The 20,844-nt window shown below is 49.5% G+C and overlaps 1 non-coding gene across 1 annotated transcript; it reads right to left on the reverse strand.

Annotated features, from left to right (window-relative positions):
* Positions 1–16,414: 16,414 nt before the first annotated feature.
* Positions 16,415–16,487, reverse strand: trnar-ccg (transfer RNA arginine (anticodon CCG)). Its single transcript has one exon. It is a non-coding gene; the product is annotated as a tRNA-Arg (tRNA).
* Between the last annotated feature and the right edge of the window lie 4,357 nt (positions 16,488–20,844).

A 20,844-nucleotide genomic window follows, 5' to 3' on the forward strand; every position in this document is an offset into this window, starting at 1 on the left:
CATCTGCTGGGAACTGAGTATGACCTTAATGAATCCTGCATCTCACTCTGGTCCTGCTGTCGGGAGGATCACCCCAGTGCAGTAATGTAAAGCAACCCGGTGTCGCGCTGCTAAGCAGCTCTGTAGATCAGGAGTTAGAGGTCAAGGACCCCGCTAACGGGGGTTAGCCCCTAGCCCCCGGACCAAGAGGGAGAACATAACGAGGGGACAGCAACAGCGAGGGGACAGCAATAGTGAGGGGACAGCAACAGCGAGGGGACAGCAATAGTGAGGGGACAGCAACAGCGAGGGGACAGCAATAGTGAGGGGACAGCAATAGTGAGGGGACAGCAACAGCGAAGGGACAGCAATAGTGAGGGGACAGCAGTAGTGAGGGGACAGCAATAGCGAGGGGACAGCAATAGCGAGGGGACAGCAGTAGTGAGGGGACAGCAACAGCGAGGGGACAGCAATAGTGAAGGGGACAGCAACAGCGAGGGGACAGCAACAGCGAGGGGACAGCAATAGTGAGGGGACAGCAGTAGTGAGGGGACAGCAATAGTGAGGGGACAGCAACAGCGAGGGGACAGCAACAGCGAGGGGACAGCAATAGTGAAGGGGACAGCAACAGCGAGGGGACAGCAACAGCGAGGGGACAGCAATAGTGAGGGGACAGCAGTAGTGAGGGGACAGCAATAGTGAGGGGACAGCAGTAGTGAGGGGACAGCAACAGCGAGGGGACAGCAACAGCGAGGGGACAGCAATAGTGAGGGGACAGCAACAGTGAGGGGACAGCAATAGTGAGGGGACAGCAACAGTGAGGGGACAGCAACAGTGAGGGGACAGCAACAGCGAGGGGACAGCAATAGTGAGGGGACAGCAATAGTGAGGGGACAGCAACAGCGAGGGGACAGCAGTAGTGAGGGGACAGTAATAGTGAGAGGACAGCAATAATAAGGAGACAGCCAAGCCATGACCTGCCTTCCCAGAGCTCTGTGCCTGATGCGGCGTTCTGTCTAACATGGCCTCCTGTGGCATCCTCTCAGTGGTCTCTTCATTTTTTCTCTTGCAGCACAAAGGCCTCTTTGAAATGAAACCTGCCCCCATCCCGGGCGTTAAGGAATAGAACCAAATCTATTTTGAGTGAGATATGATATAAAGGAGTCATTAACCGCAGCCTCTCCGGGCTGGTAGCAGCAGGGTGCGGCACACGTCTCTGGACTGGGGAGTCCTTGGGATAATTAGCATGTTTCCTTTGAGCCGTGTTTGTTTTCCAGCACCATCTCGCTCCTCGGCCACATTTACCCTGAGAGCCGTGTCTCAGAACAGCGGGGCGGCTGGCGCGGCTCGTTAACGCATCATCGAGGCTCGTTACCGCGCGGCTCGTTATCACACAGTCGCTAACGTGTGGCTCCTTAAGGCCGGGCATTCGGAGGGACTTCCCGGCGATCCAGGTTCTGCTGAGGCCGCCTCACGCTTGGCCGTTCTGTGTCGACAGGATTTCAGTCCGTAGAAGCCCCCTCAGCCTTTGCTAATACTAACGACTGACTCAGTTGAAAGGTGAGGTGTGAACAGACCTGCTTCCCGTAGGGTGAGCCTCACAAAGAGCTTCCACTATCTGTAGCAGTGAAGCATGGAGGCATTGGCATCAGTCTATCGGAACCACAATTAGCTTTGCTGCCTCTGCATATCTTTGCAAAAATCATATTTTCATAAACATTTTCATATTCTGTCTCAAGCGCACAGTCACATCCCATACAATACTACATTTTTATTTGTTTATAATCATGGATTCATGCAATATAGTCCTGTTCCTTAGAAGTAGGATATGATTAATTGTATGGGGTTTGAACCTATGACCATCTGGCACTAAGGTAGGTTCCTTAATCATTAACGGACCTGCTGTATGGATGTGAGTTGTTGCAAATTCACGTTTGCGTTTTTGCATAGACATTCTAGGCTCTGAAAATCAAAACTGCAGCCCTCGGCTGTGGACAACCTTCTATAATCCCCAGACAATGGCATCAGTTCAGATGTTTGGCTCCATCGTTTGCTTAAAGCAGTGTTTCTCAATCTGGACCCACAGTCAGTCCTTGTTTTCGCTCCATCTGAGCTCCCTGCCAGACAGTCCACATTTTTGCAGCACCGGTTAGTTGGGAGGGAGCAAAAACGTGGACTGATTGTAGGTCCCCAAGGACTGGATTGGGAAACACTGCCTTAGAGCATTAAAATGGTAAAGAGAACGTTATCCCTGAGCGCCAACATCAATCCATCCATCCTTTTTCTATATCTGCTTGTCAAGTGATAAGATTTACTCTCACATAAAACCCACAGCAAATGAGCGGCAGTATGGAGTAAGGGGCTGGGAGTAAGGGAGGGGCACCATGGGGGAAGGGGGGGGGGGGCAGTGAGCAGGGGTCTGGCCCCTTTAAAGACCCCCTGTAGAGGTGATAAATAGACACTTAAGCCTCTGCTGACATCCAGTTCAAAATCTTTGATTATCTGACTCCTTTGTGGATCTCCTCAGCCACTGCTGGAGATGTTGGGGTGGGGGGGGTGTTGATTTGGTGTCCAGGGCTGAGGGTGAGCCGTATGATGTGGTGGGAGGTATGTGTCTGGGAGGTACATATGGTAAAACCTTGTGGGGACATTTTTCAGGTCCCCATAAGGTGACCCATAATAAACCACAATATTATAAAAATCTGTGAGTGCGATCAAAAAACTAAAAAATCCCAACAGTCTTATACTTTGTTTGGCTACTTGTGGTTAAAGTTAGGGCTGGGTGTGAGTTAGGGTTATCGTAGTTAGGATTAGGATTGTGCCCATAGAAATGAATGGAGAGTCCCCGCAATGATATGAACATATGAACTGTGTGTGATTGTCACTTACCTTCCCATGTGACTTTGTGCTTTGTGCTCTCTCTCTCTCTCTCTCTCTGTCTCTCACTGTACCCCAGGATCCCACTGTCCACAGGTTACGTACCCAGGAAACCCCTCTTCCCTAGAGACTGGCTTCTCCAAGCTGGGTGATCTTGTTAGCCTGACATGCGGCTAAATTCAGTTGGATTAAGATTTGGTTTGATCAGATTATGTGGCACTCGGCTGTACTGTGGAGATGTCCCGCAGGTCATACCAGCTGTGTGAATTTTGCTCCGGTATTCCAGATATTCCATTCAAGAATCTGTTTACGATGCATTTTCTTCAGATTTTTTCTTTCCCATCCATCTTCCATGACTTCCTCTCCAGTCTCTGGGCATTCAGCAGCTCTACTGCTGACATTGCTTAGACGTGCTCCGCGTTTCTGCGTGTCGGTTGATGTTCTTGCTGCCTGGAGGTTTCTCTCACAGAACGTTTGGGTATGAAGCAGCCTCTAGTTTCCCCGAATATGACAGGCCGCTGCACTATTAGAACTCAGAGGGAAGGCATAGGAGCAGGGATTTGCTCAGCTGAAACCCCTGGAATTTACAAGACAGATTTCTGCACTCTCTCCATACACAGCGTCAGATTGAGAGAGATGGTAACAGAAACATCATGCATGTTTTACTGAATAGTGGAACTCCCACAGTCAGTGTGTAAAAATTGCTGACTGGGGGAAGAGTTTTGCACCAGTGGATCGATCAGTCCCTGTTTTGTCTGCCTATTTTGGGAGCCTATTTTCATCCTATGTGAATGTAAGTGTACGTTACCTGGCTGAGCATTTGAACCGTTTTAGAACCACAAATAACTATTAGGGCGCAAACACAAGCTCATAAGAATATAAGGAATTTTGGCCATTTGACCCATCAAGCTCGTTTGGGGAGAACTCAACTAATAGCTCAGAACTAATGAAATATTATCTAGCTCTGATTTAAAGGAACCTAAGGTTTTAGCTTGCAATACACTGACAGGAAGATTATTCCATACTCTAACTACATGCTGTGTAAAGAAGTGCTTTCTCAAATCCAGTTTAAAATGTTCTCCCGCTAATTTCTAACTGTGGCCACGAGTTCTTGTATTTGAACTATTATTTAAGTTACTATTTGGTTGAACTGCATCCAGACCTGTTAGAATCTTATATACCTGGATCATGTCCCCCCTTAGTCTCCTTTGCTCGAGGCTAAACAGATTCAGCTCAGCTAACCTCTCCTCATAAGACATTCCTCTAAGACCAGGAATCATTCTTGTAGCCCTACATTACACCCTTTCCAAGGCAGCAATGTCCTTCTTAAGGTATGGTGATCAAACCTGCACACAATATTCTAGGTGAGGTCTTACCAAGGAATTGTATAATCGTAGCATCACCTCCCTTGACTTAAACTCCACACCCCTAGAGATGTAACCCAACATCCTACTGGCCTTTAGATTTGTTTCCCTATAATATGCCCCCCAACAACTAGACTCCATTTTGCAGCTTCTGTGGCAGGTATCAAACCCAACCCCCATCTCCTCTCCGGCTGCTATTGGCCGAGGGCCGTTCTCAGGCACGCGACACTGCCCGCGGTACCCATACGTGTACGGGATGTGGCATCCGCCCGTGTCCTCGACTCCCCATTCATCATCCTGTCAATGAGAGCGCCTCCAACTCCCCCGTCTCCGGCTGATCTAATTCGCAGGCAGCGATGGGCCGATGTCACGCATGCAATATGAGCAGCCGAAGCTGTAGGCGAGACAGGCAGTGGCCCCGGGCCCCTGCATTACCTGTGCTGGGGGGGAAGTGAAATGAGCGTCAATTGTTTTGCTAGGAGGGCCTACCAAGAAGTAGAGCATTACACTAAAGGTGGGAAGGTTGTGGGATCGAATCCCATGTAGCACCCATTCTATTGTAAGTTATTTGGGATAAATGAATGAATTGTAAAAGGTAGAGCTTAGTATGAGCAGTAGACGCTCCCTCCCCATTGGAGAAGAGGCCACAGGATGTGGGGGTGCCAGTGTTGTATGAAACCCCCAGTGTGTCAGGAATTCCCTTCTGAAGCCCCAGACCCTTCACCCCCCCCCCCCCCCAAAGGCCCTTTACTACCCCCATACTCTTACAAGGTCATTAAAAAAGGCAAGGATGATAATATTCTCCCCTTTGGTGCGGGGTGTAGCTTACAGTTAGGTTTTGGGTGGAGGTTACGGCCGTGGACAGAACGAATGGTGCGGGGTGGAGCCTCTTCCTCCAGAGAACCAGGGCTGGACCCTGTGTGGCAGTGGGCAGGGGGAGGGACTGAGCCTTTCGCACGTGGTGTGTGGGTGCATCCCGGCCAGAGCGTGGACGGCTGGCGAGCCGCACTGAGGGCGTGCGAGGCCCTCACGATGAAAGCCCGCCCACGTGTGCACGAGGCCGTGAGCTGAAGAGCGGTCACACGGACGCAGAGCTCGCGCACACACAGCACTCTAATACCCTTAAGCTCAGCGGGGAGTGTGGCGTGGTGCTTCACACCCGCGCTGTTTATCCTTGCTCTCCTGGAGGCGCTGCAATACATCCTGCTAATTGGATTTGCCCGGCAGTAATGCACTGCTGGGCTTTGCACAAACTAACTAATAAATTGTGCGCAGGAATTAGGCATGTCAAATGCTGGGGGGGGGGGGAGGGGGTAGAGATTAAAAGAGATTATATTAGCATTAAGTAAATTCAGCCCCCTTGATGTTAATAAAGGGTTCTCACCTTTCTTTTCTTCCATTTTCATTCTCTCGTGTAGCACACACCCCCTCGGAGTATGATGGCTTACCCGTACAGGACAGTGAATCATAAGGCGAAATTAGGAACATGGGCGGTAATGAAATGATTGCCATTAAAAACAACAACTGTGACAATGAAGCTTCCTGTGATGATGGCAATAATTACCGCGGTGACCTAAATTTATGCTCACAGTTGGCATTATAATTACATCGTTTATTTGCTATTTGTTATTTTTAGGCAATTTATTCAGGTTTATTTACCTTATCTTGCTTGCAGGCTTGGAGGTCATTAACTTGTCAAATATATTTATTTTGGGTTTTTTTTCACCTCTCTCTTTTCTGGCTTTAGATGAAAATCTGGAGCACCGCTGATGGTGGTGTGGCCACCCACGGAGCCCCGCACCTCGCTTGGGTGGGGCCGGATCCCGTCCTGCGCCGTGTGTACCGCCCGAAATGGATCTGCCGTCACCCCCGCCGGCGTGCAAAGGCTCGGCCTAATAAGCGCGTGAGAGCTTCTCATCCCTAAGAAACAAACCTGCTGCGAGGCCCAGCTGGAGCTGCAAGGAGCCGAATTTGTGACTGGGAGTTTTCCAGGTCCAGTGGCAGTGGATGAGTAACACATACTGGAGCCGTGTTTTAGTGAGTATCTAGCGGCATTCTGGGTAATTTTAGTAGCTCATATTAAGTGAGATGTTTTCTTTTCTTGTGGGAATGTTGGCTCACTGCATAGCACTGTTCCCTTCCCCTGCAGCGTTGGAGGTTCAAATCCAACATCTGTTCTATGGCTATAGAGGTCACGTGTTCTCCGTTTGTCATGTGCCTTTTCTTCTATGGTCCATGCTAACTGGTATCCCGAAATTGCCCTTAGTGCAGGGGTGGGGAACCTGTTCCATGGTGAGCCGGTGCGGGTTTTTGGGGTGAGATCTTAATCAGCCAATAACTAGGGGTCCCTAGGATTAGAATTGAGAAACCCTGTTATATTATTAGCTGATTGAGAAGTCATCACAAAAACCCTCCATGGAACAGGTTCCCCACCCCTGCCATAGGGTATGATTATGTCTATGCGTGAAGCTTGTGATTGATTGGTGTTCTGTTCAGGCTGTATTCCAGCTTTGTGCCCTCTGTTGCCTGGGATAGGCTCCAGTCTGACCCCCTCTCCAAAATTTGGAAAAGCAGTTAGAAGACAGATAGACGTTACTGATTTTGTGGTTTGAGGGAGTGATCCTAGCCAATCTCTTTTCCTCTGCGATGTAATGGCGCTTACATCTGCACTGTGTTAAAAGATGCCTAACAACCTCTGGCCCCAAAGCTCAGGTGACCTGCATCTGCAACTCTGGAAAAAATTAAGAGACCACATCAAAATTTTCAGTTTCACCCATTTCTCATTTTTTGGGTATGTGACTGTGTAAAATGTACGTTGTTTTACAAACTCCAGCCTGCCTCTTCCCTGCATCTCACTGATGAACGGCTTCTTCCTCGCTTTATGGGTCTTCAGTCCTGCTTCTAGGAGCCTGTTATGAATTGTCCTTGCAGTGCACTTCACACCACTTAATGTTTCCCATTCTTTTTGAAGGTCACCTGTGGTCATCCTCCAATTTATGAGACACTGCAGATAAGTTGACGGTCAACTTTGCCATTAGAAAGTCGCTTCTGCCCTCTACCTGGCTGGTTTTTGGTCATTGCCAGTGTCTCCTGCCTCACTTTGTCCTTGTGTGCTGCTGTCTTCAAGCCTGGAAGCAGCCTGTTAGGTTCAGTTCAGTGTAGGCTTCTGCCAGCAGAACCAGGATTAAACCAGGATGGATTTCATAGAGTGGTCTCGATTTTTTCCAGAGCTGTATCTGCTTTGGCCCTCAGGTGAGCTTTGGCACTGTGACCTTGGCCCCAGCTCCTATAAAAGCTCTCTCAGATGCCAGCTCCTCTTAGTAGTAGTTGGCAAACCAGCGTGGTGGACATGGAGACCAACTTCAAACTTGCAGAAAGCCTGCTGTTTTCTTGTAGGCATTGGGAGGGGGGGTCATGTCAGTAGCCGTGAAGGTCCCCCCCCCCCAAGCCTGCAGCACCATATGGGGTGTGTCTGAGGAACCCCCACAGATAATCGCCCTCTGCTTCAAAAGAGATCTGAAGTCAACCGTCCCCAGGCGTTTACATGGTATTTGACGAGGTCTCTGAATGGGACCCTAGCTCCTCCCCCTTCCTCTCTCCCTCCCCCGATAATATCATTTTTTACATTCAGCCCTAACCTTTTTTTACACTCCGTGGCTGACCTTTTCCTGCATGTTTCGTCTCTGCTCTCCTTGACCTTTTCCAGTTCCTTTAGCCGCTTTGTCCTTTCATTCAGCCCCGAGGTAATGTCCCAGTGTGCTGGCTAGGTGATTTATTTACTGTGACCCCCCCCCCCTTTGCCCACACAGTCTTGTGTCTTTCTTCTGGTTGCCACATTTGCAAAAAGCTCTTCACTGGTCAGACTCCTTGCCCCCCGCCCCATTAATCAGAGGACAATGAGGGCTGTCAGAGGGCGTGGGTAGAGGGCTGTCGTTCAGAACCATGGGATGTGATTGGAGCCATGAGGGGGCGGGGCTATGTGGGTGTGATTGGAGCCATGAGGGGGCGGGGCTATGTGGGTGTGATTGGAGCTGTGAGGGGGCGGGGTTATGGAGTGTGACTGGAGTGTTAAGGGGGCGGGGTTATGGGGGCGTGGGTAGAGCTGTGAGGGGGCGGGGTTATGGAGTGTGACTGGAGTGTTAAGGGGGCGGGGTTATGGGGGCGTGGGTAGAGCCGTGAGGGGGTGGGGTTATGTGGGTGTGGGTAGTGCTGTGAGGGGGCGGGGTTATGGAGTGTGACTGGAGGGTTCAGGGGGCGGGGTTATGGGGGCGTGGGTAGAGCTGTGAGGGGCAGGGTTATGGAGTGTGACTGGAGTGTTAAGGGGGCGGGGTTATGGGGCGTGGGTAGATCTGTGAGGGGGCGGGGTTATGTGGCCGTGGGTAGAGCTGTGAGGGGGCGGGGTTATGTGGGCGTGGGTAGAGCTGTGAGGGGGCGGGGTTATGTGGGCGTGGGTAGAGTTGTGAGGGGGCGGAGTTATGTGGGTGTGGGTAGCGCTGTGAGGGGGCGGGGTTATGTGGGTGTGGGTACAGCTGTGAGGGGGCGGGGTTATGGAGTGTGACTGGAGTGTTCAGGGGGCGGGGTTATGTGGGCGTGGGTAGAGCTGTGAGGGGGCGGGGTTATGGAGTGTGACTGGAGTGTTCAGGGGGCGGGGTTATGTGGGCGTGGGTAGAGCTGTGAGGGGGCGAGGTTATGGAGTGTGACTGGAGTGTTAAGGGGGCGGGGTTATGTGGGCGTGGGTAGAGCTGTGAGGGGGCGGGGTTATGTGGGTGTGGGTAGAGCTGTGAGGGGGCGGGGTTATGTGGACGTGGGTAGGGCTGTGAGGGGGCGGGGTTATGTGGGCATGGGTAGACCTGTGAGGGGGCGGGGTTATGGGGGCATGGGTAGACCTGTGAGGGGGCGGGGTTATAGAGTGTGACTGGAGTGTTGAGGTAGTGGGGACTGGACCAGTTCTCCCCAGTCAGTCTGGTGTTCCAATGATATTCTTGTACAGAAGATGCATCATTAGATCCCTTCATGTTTGCAGGTGACACAGCAACTGATTGACAAGCTAATATGACAGATTTTTAATTAGGCCTATTTAATTTCCACATTAACTGAATGTTCGTTTTTCACAAGTCTATGTTGCATTATTTTTGTAGTGGGACCAAGAGAAAGACGGATGAATGAGGTCTTTTCTCAAGTCAGGAACTCTCTGAGCTATGTGTTTAGTTGAGTTTTATACTAGCCATACTAGGCAAATATACTACTATAACTGCGAATAACAGTGCGATATTGATTGTAATTTCCACTGAATTCAATGTGACTGATGTTTGAAGTGAGCAGCAGTGGTTTGCTGGTAATATCATTTGCCAAATAAGCTGTTTGAAAGAGTTGATCATTGATCCGCACTTTCACCGAAACACTATTTCATGCATTGATACTCAGTGACTGTCGGTGTCCGCAGGGATTGTGAAGCTAGTGCCCTACAGCAGGCCCGGTTCCTGCTTTGAAATGGTGGGGGGGTCATGGGATTATATAAAGGGGGGGGGGGCGCATTTCAGTTTCCAAAGGAATGTGGTTGCCACTGCTCTCCTTTTCAGATCCCGTGGAAATCAGCCTTTATATGAGCTTTTTATAGCACCTCAAAGATGGGAAGATCAGTCCACGCAAAGAGCTTCGGCGCTGGGCTCCATTTAACAATAGTGGCCAAGGGGTGTTAAAGCTCAGAAAATCTGCTGAAATTTCGAGAGTCAAAGACCCGCCCCTCCCACTGCTGGCCATGCTGATGAGTGGGTGGGCCGGAACCACCTAACCCCCCCTCCCTTGTGCTTTGCCTGCCCTACAGTGACAAGTGACTGTTCTTACTACGTCGCGAAAAATGGTTTGTCTGCTAGCCGCAGGATTTAGCGCGTGACATAAATAAGCTGAGATACTCAGTCAGATGGGCAGAGTCTGTCCGCTCTTCCTCCGAAGGGGAAACATACTGATAAATAGACAGGGGGAAAATTAAATTCTCCATATTAAGTGCTACGGCTGACATGTTTCCTGCATTTGTGGCGTGCCATTATTTTAGAAGATCCACCACCGTATCTTGCTCTTAGTCTCCTCAGAGGTTTTAAATGACCCCCCAGAGCAGTGGTTGCATCACTGGGCCTGGTTATGCAGCCCTACATGGAGGAACCAGAGGCTGGCGTTGTTAGGAGATGACCACTGTTCCCAGAAAGACCTGGGGGGGCTCGTGGCGAGGGAGCACAGGATGCCCTGATGCTGTGTTTGCCTCGGATTTTCCATTTCCTGAGATTAATGAAGAGCTGCGACCCCCCCACTCCCAGAATGCTGTGGGGAGCCTGTTTAAGACTCAGTGTTTGGACAGAAGGAGCATTTGAAGTCTCTTGGAAACACATCCACATGTTTTGTTTTTTCAAAAGCAGTGCATGATCAAGATCCAGTTTCACCATTGAGATGGGATAGTGAGCAGAGCATGGGGACTGGGCAGCCAATGGAGGATTTTTCATAGAGAATGGGGGTCAGGTAGGGGCAGGGCTGGCACAACACAACCATTAAGCCTGACACACAAAGGCACTATCTGGCAAAACGAGAGAGGAGAAAAAAGGAAATTAAAATGGCGATCTTGGTGACCTTAGTGAGGTGTGTAGGCTAGCCGGAGTCACAAGGAAGGAATAAAAGATCATAGCAGTTTATAAGATATATCAGGACAGAGGCAGGTGAATTTATATATCACCGGTAACAGTGGCGGCTTGACACCCCCCCCCCCCCCCCACCAAAGGAAAAGGTACCAGCCCAACCACCACACAACCTGCGAACCCACACCCTTCCAAAATGAAACGACTCACCCTTTTAATTCCCGCCCATTTAACTTCACCTGCTGTTGAAGGAGCAGCCATCTGCTCAAAGCGCGTTTGCATCATAAAAGCCGACGGGAAGCCCGAGAAAGAGTGAGATGTCAGGGTGGCCCGGTCCTCTTCGGAGGGACCCAATGCGATGTTGATGTTCGACTGACGTTACTATGGCAGCCCCTGGAAATCGGTTTTGACCAAATGCTCATTTCAGTGCTGTTACTGTCGGCGCTGATCACGCTTTTTTTTGCATTTACCGTCATTATGATTTAAAAAAATTAAATGTATCGATTTTGTGGGAACAGTAATGGAGACGTACACAAAAGGTAAAAAGGCCCAGATTCTACAAATATATGATTGCTAAAGGTGTTTGCTGTTGTATCCTTAAGAAGGGTACCTGCTGTTGTACTCTCCCCAATAACAATCTAATTACTTGTATGCATAATACATATAACTGGAGATATAACTTTGAACATTAGCGACGCTCCGCAGCTACATTAGCTTGAGCAGATTTTTCGGTCAACATTTTTCGTATCGCTGTAGTGGAATTCCTGTTTGTTCCAGTAAAGTTATTACTCTGTATACTCCACAGCTGTATGCAGAGCTTCTCTACAACCTATTGTATTCGGTGAGGTTCTTCATGGAAACAGTGGTACTGGATCTGGAAGTCTGTATCCTGATGGGAGAACCAGAAGCCTGTGCACCAGTACTGGGCCACCTCCCCAAACGGAAGCATTCGCACAAAATGCCTGACAACCAGAAACTCTGTTTGTTTCGTCTGCATTTTATCACTCCGGATCACACGCAGTCATTTGTGTTTTTTTTCTGTGGCTTTGAGATCAATGGCAGACGTGTATCTGTGGGGCGTTTACGAGCTCTCGGTCTTTAAAACATCTTCAAGCGTGGTTGTGCCCAGAAGCTCGCTCTGCCTGTCGAACCCGCCCGAAGACAGCCGTCTGGAGCGCGCGCTCTTCCCGGTGGGGGATTAAATGCTTTTGCGCATCATGCAGAGATAAACAGATGGAGGAACACAAATCCAAGCCTCTAACCCAATCAGTAGCCCCAGGAAGAAGTGTCACGCAGACTGGCGACCATGACTGAGGAGGCTAACCCCTCCAGACCAGGGACATCGTCTACATAGACAGATACATAATGAGCCTTGGTCGGCATCCACTACTGACATGAAAGCAGAGGTTGCAGAAGTGTGTTTGGATAGCAGGCGCCCTAGGGAGACAGCGATGTGTGTTTGGATAGCAGGCGCCCTAGGGAGACAGCGACGTGTGTTTGGATAGCAGGCGCCCTAGGGAGACAGCGACGTGTGTTTGGATAGCAGGCGCCCTAGGGAGACAGCGACGTGTGTTTGGATAGCAGGCGCCCTAGGGAGACAGCGACGTGTGTTTGGATAGCAGGCGCCCTAGGGAGACAGCGACGTGTGTTTGGATAGCAGGCGCCCTAGGGAGACAGCGACGTGTGTTTGGATAGCAGGCGCCCTAGGGAGACAGCGACGTGTGTTTGGATAGCAGGCGCCCTAGGGAGACAGCGACGTGTGTTTGGATAGCAGGCGCCCTAGGGAGACAGTGACGTGTGTTTGGATAGCAGGCGCCCTAGGGAGACAGCGACGTGTGTTTGGATAGCAGGCGCCCTAGGGAGACAGCGACGTGTGTTTGGATAGCAGGCGCCCTAGGGAGACAGCGACGTGTGTTTGGATAGCAGGCGCCCTAGGGAGACAGCGACGTGTGTTTGGATAGCAGGCGCCCTAGGGAGACAGCGACGTGTGTTTGGATAGCAGGCGCCCAAGGGAGACAGCGATGTGTGTTTGGATAGCAGGCGCCCTAGGGAGACAGCGATGTGTGCTAGCCTGTCCTTGAGGGGCCGGGTTCTCTCCCCATCTGCTGTTTGCTTTTGCTGCTCTGTCTGTGTATGTTTGCAAGTGTTTCCTCCGAGATTGAGCTCCTTAGCTAAACGTTTTTCACCACCTTAGTGACATAAGGGCTTGGGGGATTGGGGGAGTGTGAAATGAAGCCTGTTTAGTTTTGTATCATTACTGCCCTCTCCCCTCTATCCTCCTGAGTGCAATAGCATTAACCCACCCTCCCCCCCCCAACTGGCCAGCGAAACAGTAGGAGGGGAGGCACTATTTTTATTGTCTCCATTGATCGGTGGTCTGCACACAGAAGGGGATCAATATCTGGAATAAAACAGAGTATCTCTCTTTCTCGCTGCCTCTGCCCCCTCGCCAGTTTTAGCCGAACCTTATCTCCCAGCCATGTCCTACAGCCTCTATCAGATTTCGAGATGAGGGAAGGTGTGAGGTTCACGGATGAGCCGGGATGAAGGGACCTGCGAGCCCTTATAAGCACACTTCAAAGGGAATAGTTTTATAAAGATGGCAGGTTTGCTGTAAGTAATGTAGACTGAAGGCTAACACCACCCCAGCCCCCACCCTCACACCCTCACTCCAACCCCCCCCCCAACCTGTCTGCCTCGCTCCCTCTGTGCCGCACTATATCTACATATCTGTTGTAATTGACATTTTCCATTTGGCAGGCTCTATATCTCTTGCCTGCTGTCGCCTAGGAAACGACCGCCTCGCACCGGTGAGCCATCACTGCCCCGTGGGCTGCCTGTCTGCTCGCGCCCCCCTCCAAACCTGACGGGGGATGGGGTGGCCAGCCTTCCCGAAGAACATTTAATAAACCATTAACCATAATATTAGCAATATTAAATAACAACAAATTCAATTTCAGTCATTAATTACGAATTTATGACCCCGGGAGGTAATCTCGCAGAGGAAAGACGACTCGGATGATAAGCGGATAGCTGTGTTGTAAATTTTCTTTAATTGATTCATTTAAGGCGTAATTGTAATGTGTTAACTGTTTAACTAAAAGATGACTGAATAAGTAAAGTTATCAACAACTAGGGTTGTCATAACCCTCAAACGAACAAAAAAACCTTCAAGTGCCATATTTTTCTTTTTTGGTTTATCTGGCTATGTACAGCTACCTGTTTCTACATCTACTTGGTTATAAACTGCTTCCGTTTTGTTCTCTGGGAAAAATCTCTGAGCTCAGTTTGATTCCACTAATTCCAATAAAAAGCAATTAAATCCAGCGGAGTAGCTCTGCTTCCTAAGCAAACAGGGCCAGGTCCCCAATCTATATTTAATGTAGATACTGATGATGATTAATGCCTTCAGCCAAAGACAGAATGGGAATAGTCCCCCTTTAGTCACTGCAAGTTAGAAGCACCTCCCCTTTAGTCGTGCAGATACTGTTAATGAGGCCAATCAGTGGAATCCATCATGTTTCACGCCGTCTAAGTAGTTTTCAAACTAATTTCTCAATTACCACGGAATTAACTCTCGACTCGAATGTCATTTTTCCACAAAGAAGCAAATGAGATTGGAGTCTGACTCAGAGAGATAGCCAGTGACTCCTTCCTTCCCTCGTTTATTAATATGCTGCCACATATGGCTGGCATACGGCACAGCTGTTACAGAGCCGCCATCGCTCGCTACCGTGACGCAGGTAGCGCGGAAAGTCTGCTCTTCTTTCTCTCTCCTTCATCCCTCACCTCACACCGCGTTCTGCAAAAATAAATCCATCACTAGGTTTGGCCGGAATGGGTCTCCTAACCACTTTAATGACACGCTGACTGTCTTCATAGACACAGAAAGGTACAGAGAAAGTCATATGCAGAATGCTTTTAGTGTTTTTTTTCTATGTGGAGTTTTCAGGGAATTTAACTACACTACTTCCGTTCAAAACACACATTACGACTGATAGTTGGCTTTGAAGGCTCTTGGCCTGACCTGACTAGGGACAGGCTTGTTATAGCATTATTTCTCAGGTGCCATTCCACTCCACATACTGACCTTAGAGTGAAGGTCCTTTGTCATTGTGCCAGTTCCAATGCGGGATTTTAATCTTCTTGTCACCGGTTCAGGGCCTTGACTTGTGTGGCAGAGCTTGCTATTGTCCTGTTTAGGGATTCCTCTCCACCAGATCGACACATGACTAATTATAACCGTGTCCTTGTACTTCTGTGAGAGTGTTATAATTTGTGTAAGAATGATGTATCCTGATCTGAAAACTCCAGGCTTGGATCCAAGGCTCCCGTTGCGTGTTGTAGGTGATGAGGGCTGGGCCTCCTTGGCTCAGAGTGTGCCACGCTGGATGGTGCCATCTGGACACACCTGCCACCCGTCGTGTGTCACCCCCATCTGTACGGCTCGGGGGTGACTAAGGGCGGTTTGGCTGTCAGCTTTGGGACTCAGGGCCCTATGTGTCAGCGAGGTCCTCAAGGGAACCATCGAGCAGAAGATCACTCTGCGGAAGCCTTTGTGGTTCAAGTCTCCACTAAGGTTCCACGTGTGTGGAGTTTGCATGTTCTCCCCGTGTCGTCGTGGGGTTTCCTCCATGTACTCCGGTTTCCCTCCACAGTCCAAAAACACGCTGAGGCTGATTGGAGTTGTCAAATTGCCTCTAGGTGTGCATGTGTGAGTGAATGGTGTGTGAATGGTGTGTGAGTGTGAGCTGTGATGGGTTGGCACCCCATCCTGGGTTGTTCCCTGCCTTCTCCCCATATGCTCTGAATAGGACAAGTGCTTTCAGAAAATGTATGGATGTTCAAATGCAGAACATTGTGGCTCAGTGATAGCACATTGCTTTAACTGGATATTATTATAACCCCATATTCCCATTTATGATACCAACATGTGTACTGCTGCGTAGATATACATTTTTTTCTATTGATCCCAGAGTAACTGACCCAGATGGGACTCAAATCCACGGCTCCACAGGCTGATGCCTTATCTGTTAGGCCCCTGGGTCACCATGTGTATGTATGTTTAGCCAGCAGAGGTGCCTGAAGAGAATTCTGGACATCAGCGGGTAAGAAGAAGAGCATTAGCGCCAGTGTACTTGAGGATGCGAACCAGTCTACCTTCAACACCACCGTCGCACAACATCGGTTCAGAAGGGTTAGCCACAGTCTGCGAAAGTCTGACTTCCACCTGCCAAAATAGGTCCCGTAGTCCCAGCTTCGACAGGACGCCATGTCCTGGGAGTTCAAAAATCAAGACCCACCTACTTACCTTAACACCTGGGAGCAGAGAGCTGGAGCAAGGTCATGTATAAGGTGTGGTGGGCTACAAGTGCTCAGGAGGCTCATTCCTCAAGCCACACATCACGTACTGTGTCCCCACTGCCACCAGGATTGGATTCAATGCACACCTGAGGACACACAAGCAACCAGTAGCAGGACAGTCATACTTGACCCCAAGTGACCTCTGATGATGACTGATTTATTTAGATGAACTCTATTGATCCCTGAGAGAAATTCTTGAAAAGCAATCGACCCAGATGGGACTCGAACCCACAATCCCCAGCTCCGGAGGCTGATGCCTTATCCATTAGGCCACTGGGTCATGACATGTATGGTTCTTTATTACATATCAATATATTGTTCCAGTGTTTCTAGCACTTTTGCACTGTTTTGCACTCTTGGATTAGGTGCCAAACTTCCATCTTCTTGTCTGAATATTTATACTCTGTGCATTGACAATAAAGTTGGATCTAATCCAGTCTAAATGCTGGACAGAGGCTGAATAGCATCACACTGTGCTAGAGGAGTTAGAATAAAGGTCTTCCTGGGCTGGGATTCAGCGTTTCGGCACCTGCAGCAACGGTATAATCCTGCGTCTTAACTGAGCCAACATGCAGTGGGATCCTGAAGAACAAACCCTGCTTCTCAACAAAAAGGCCCCAGTTTTCGGTGCTCCTGACGCGTCATCACAAATGGGGTGGGTTGTATTTGCAGTGGAACAGAGATGTGTGGCTGGTGTGCCGGCCCCCACGCAGTGAGACGGGGCCCAATTTCGTGCAGGCCATCTTGGGAAGTTGCCAGAAGAGAAGAGCTGCAGCTGGATATTTCGGCTTTGCGGAGAAGGAGCCGGCTTGCCCGTACCAGGGCCGCAGACGGAGGCCGGGCAGGGGGAGGGGGGACCCTACGAATGCCGCGGAGTCTGTCCCATGGTCCATGTGACGCTTCCCGACAATCGAGAAACAAAACGGGCCGTCTGAGCTGCCTCCTCACCAGGCGGTTCCTCCGGTGCGGTGTGAAAAGCAGACGGGTTCGTTGTCATTAGTAGCTCGCCCTTTTGGTGTGCCATCTAAACTTGACAAGCTTTAAAAATGATACCTCATGGCTGTTTCAGAACAGAACAGAACACCAGCCCGGAGGTGCGACTTCCAACTAACTTTCCCTGCTCCTCTACTTTCCAGTTCACCTCCATTCAGAAAACCTGCCCCCCCCCCCACTTCTGCGCCCCTCCCCTACACTACCACTTAACATTCTAATTAGTTACAGACTGCATTAAAGGCCATGTGTTCGTTAATTTATGGATTGCAAGCATCTAATTAGTGCATTTTAATGGGGGAGATCCCTGTTCTGTCACCCCCCCCCCCACACACACACACACACACACACACACATACATGCTTGTTGTGAAGAGCTTCAGATGATTGTCAGGTAAACTATCACTTAAAGGGTGCCAGAAATGAAACGCGTTGCAGATGAAGCTTAATCAGGTGAGAGCGCAGCGTATTTAAAGCTGTAATCACCGTGATTATTTGTTACCTCATTGTTCCTTTTTCGGTGGCTGCTTCTTGTTATATTATAGTGTTTTATTGCCCTAAAGTGCACCTGTCAGCTGGGGAGGGGAGGGCAGAGTGGTGGGGGAAGTCGGCATGTGGGACAGCGGTTCTGACCATCAGCCAGATATTTTATTAGTTAGATAAACATAAAATGAGCTAATGGTTCCTATAAATGTCCAGCAGAAAGGAGCCAGAAGATGCTAGCTAAATGAAATCCCCATTAAAGCAAACACAAACTATGGTCTGTAACCAAAGTCCTCCCAGAGGGCTTGCCTCAGACCCTGGCGCCTCACCCTACTCCACTTATGTAAACTCTAAGAAGCTTATCTGTCCAGCTGGACTCACCTAGGCATCAGTAGGTATAACTGCTCGTGGTTTGATGTATGAGACCATGCTTAGTAGCTTATATCACTGGGCACTTGGTCTGAAAGGCACACACATCACGTCCTTCTTTTTTTGTTTGCATGAGGACATTGGAATGCTGCTTTTCACTTTCCCACTCTTGCTCTTCTTTGAGACACTCATTCACAGTGGGAAGTGAAGCTGTAAAGGACGGGCCGTTTATCTAGTGCCCCTCGAAGCTTTTGTGAGGTTAGGGGTCTTGCTCAAGTGCCCAACAGCACTGTGAGAATTCTGCCAAGGCTGGGCCTCAAACCAGTAACCTCCTGATCACAAGCACAGAGGTCGAGCCCAAAGAGCTGTCCATTGTACTCTTGATCCGGCTGGCACAGCACGCACCTGAGGGATTGTCGCGTCCCCCACGCCGAGGACAGGCTCCTGAACCCCCTACCCCCGCCCCACCTGGCAAAGTCTCTGGGAAAGAAAGATGGAGGGAGACATCGCTGTGTCCACAAACAATTAAATATCAATGCAGGTTATTGGGAGTGCACAAATTGCATTGTCATCTCATTATCTGTTATGGCTCCTCTTCCCTTTACCTCCTTCCATCTCTCCATCGAACCAGCATCCCCTCTATCCCACGCCTCCCTTGTCACCTTGTTGCTAGACAACCAATGCTGCTCCGTAGACCATGGGACTGCATCTTTTCCCCTGATTTCTTCCTGGGGGGAGGGTGTTACTCGGGCCTCATCTGCTTACAGGAAGTGGCCTTAGTGGTTTGGGGGACTCCAGCTGCTCCTTAAATAGCATCGAGTTCGGTTCAGCATCACCCTGGTCAGAGGTAAATGAAGATGTTGTTGTTTTGGTTCCCGTTGTGGTTAGTGCTCATTACCAGCCAGGTTAGGCTGGACTGTGGGATTTGCCGCTTCCAGAATGAGTGACTCTACTTAGAAAGGCACCAGGAATCGGCATGAAAATACTGATAATTATTTACTCTCCTTTCACGCCGTTGAAACAGCTGTTTTTAGACTACTTTAGGTAGCACTGGCGTTCAGTGTTTTGTACACTTTCCGATGCTATTGATGTTACGAAAAATGTAATCCTTTGGTGAATCTTGCCCTCACTTTCAGGCACTAAGAGCTAAATCTTTGCTAACATTTTCCAGAATTATGCAAGGTATCTTTTGAAAGGGAAGTCAATTAGCTTAACCATGAGGTAAACATAGTGGTCCTCAACAGGAATTTCAGCCCTGGGGTGTAAGCTTTGCATATGGCTAGCATACGACCCCTGGGGGTACAGCTAGCCCCCACTGGCGGCTTGTGTATGACGTTAGACTCTCTCTCTCAGTCAGCGACGCTGAGTTAAAGTGCAGGAGGTCATCATCAAGGGCTCGTTATCGAGACCTGTCTCCACACCAGAGTGCCGGTGAGAGGCATCTCCTCCATCCTAACTCCCTGTGTCCCTATGCTCATCTTCACTGCTCCAAACACCCTTTTCTGGGGTCAGCTGTGAGGGAGCCATCTCCACATCTGAGCTGACAGAGAAAGCTGAGCACCCATTTTTACTGGCACTGATGTGAACAAGCTACCTGCCACTTCCTTTGCAAACCACACAGCTGTCATCAATTAACCCTAACTGTTGTCTTACAACATGAACTACCTGCATATCCGTGGGTGCACGGTCAATCTCTATTTTGACAATAATGATGAAATATTGCACCAAATTACTGTAAATCACGCTAAATCTGATAAAATTGCTTGTAAAACAGTGCGCCTACAAAATAAAATGTGTTTGATTTATCGGTTAATAACTCCCGATATCATGAAACTGAATATTTAATTAAATCGACACACGCAGAAACAAATCCGTTGTTATCTTTGGGACTGAATTATAGAATGAAATGCCATTCAAATTAAATAAACATCGTTTAACTTTTCCATCTGCATAAACATTCGGGTTTTTTGTTTGGACACACGGGAGGAAGCGGCGGGCGGAAATGGCGCCGTTTCACTCGTGTCCGTCGGGAGGAGGTCGCTGATTATGTGTGCATGGGGGGGGTGGGGTTATCTCCAGGATGGATCCTCACGGCAGCATGCTGTCTGGCACAGAAAGGGGGGTAGTGGATGACCGGTGTAGCTTGAAAAGTCAGAAACGGAGGCGTGAAATTGGTTGCCAGCCCCCCCTGGACATCACTTTCTCATTCGTGGCACAGATGCATGCGACCCCCCCCCCCTTCCCTCCAAGGCCCTTATCGTGTTCTCAGCGGAGCCAGGCGCCATTGGACCTGAGCAGCACCCCATGGTGGTTCCTCCCTCCACCTCCCCAGGACTGAAAACACTGTCGTCATCCAGGCTAACAAACAGTTTTCCATTACTAATCCAATCCATATATCCAGATTCTAACTACTCATCCAGTGCTGGGTCATGAGAGGGGGGGGGGGAATCTAGGGTAGCATAGAGTACTAGGGGATACCCTAGACAGGATTTCAGTCCGTCACAGAGCACACACCCACACACACGAGCAATTTAGAGATGCCAGTTTGCCAACCCCATGGGAGAAAACTGCAGATTAAACCCATGCAGCACAGGGTAAACATGCACGCAGTAATACTTCACTTGAGGGGGCACAAATAACTTAATTACAGATGATCCTCTACTTATGAATGAGTTACGTTCTGAACAGCCGCTCGTAACTTAAAATGTTCGTAAGTCGTTATTCAGCATCATTTTAAGGGTATACGCAAGTACATAGAACTAGGACGCTGGGAGTAGGCACGCTACGCTGCTGCGC

The sequence above is a fragment of the Paramormyrops kingsleyae genome, chromosome 5 (assembly GCF_048594095.1).
Source record: "Paramormyrops kingsleyae isolate MSU_618 chromosome 5, PKINGS_0.4, whole genome shotgun sequence".
In the NCBI taxonomy this organism is placed as follows: domain Eukaryota; kingdom Metazoa; phylum Chordata; class Actinopteri; order Osteoglossiformes; family Mormyridae; genus Paramormyrops; species Paramormyrops kingsleyae.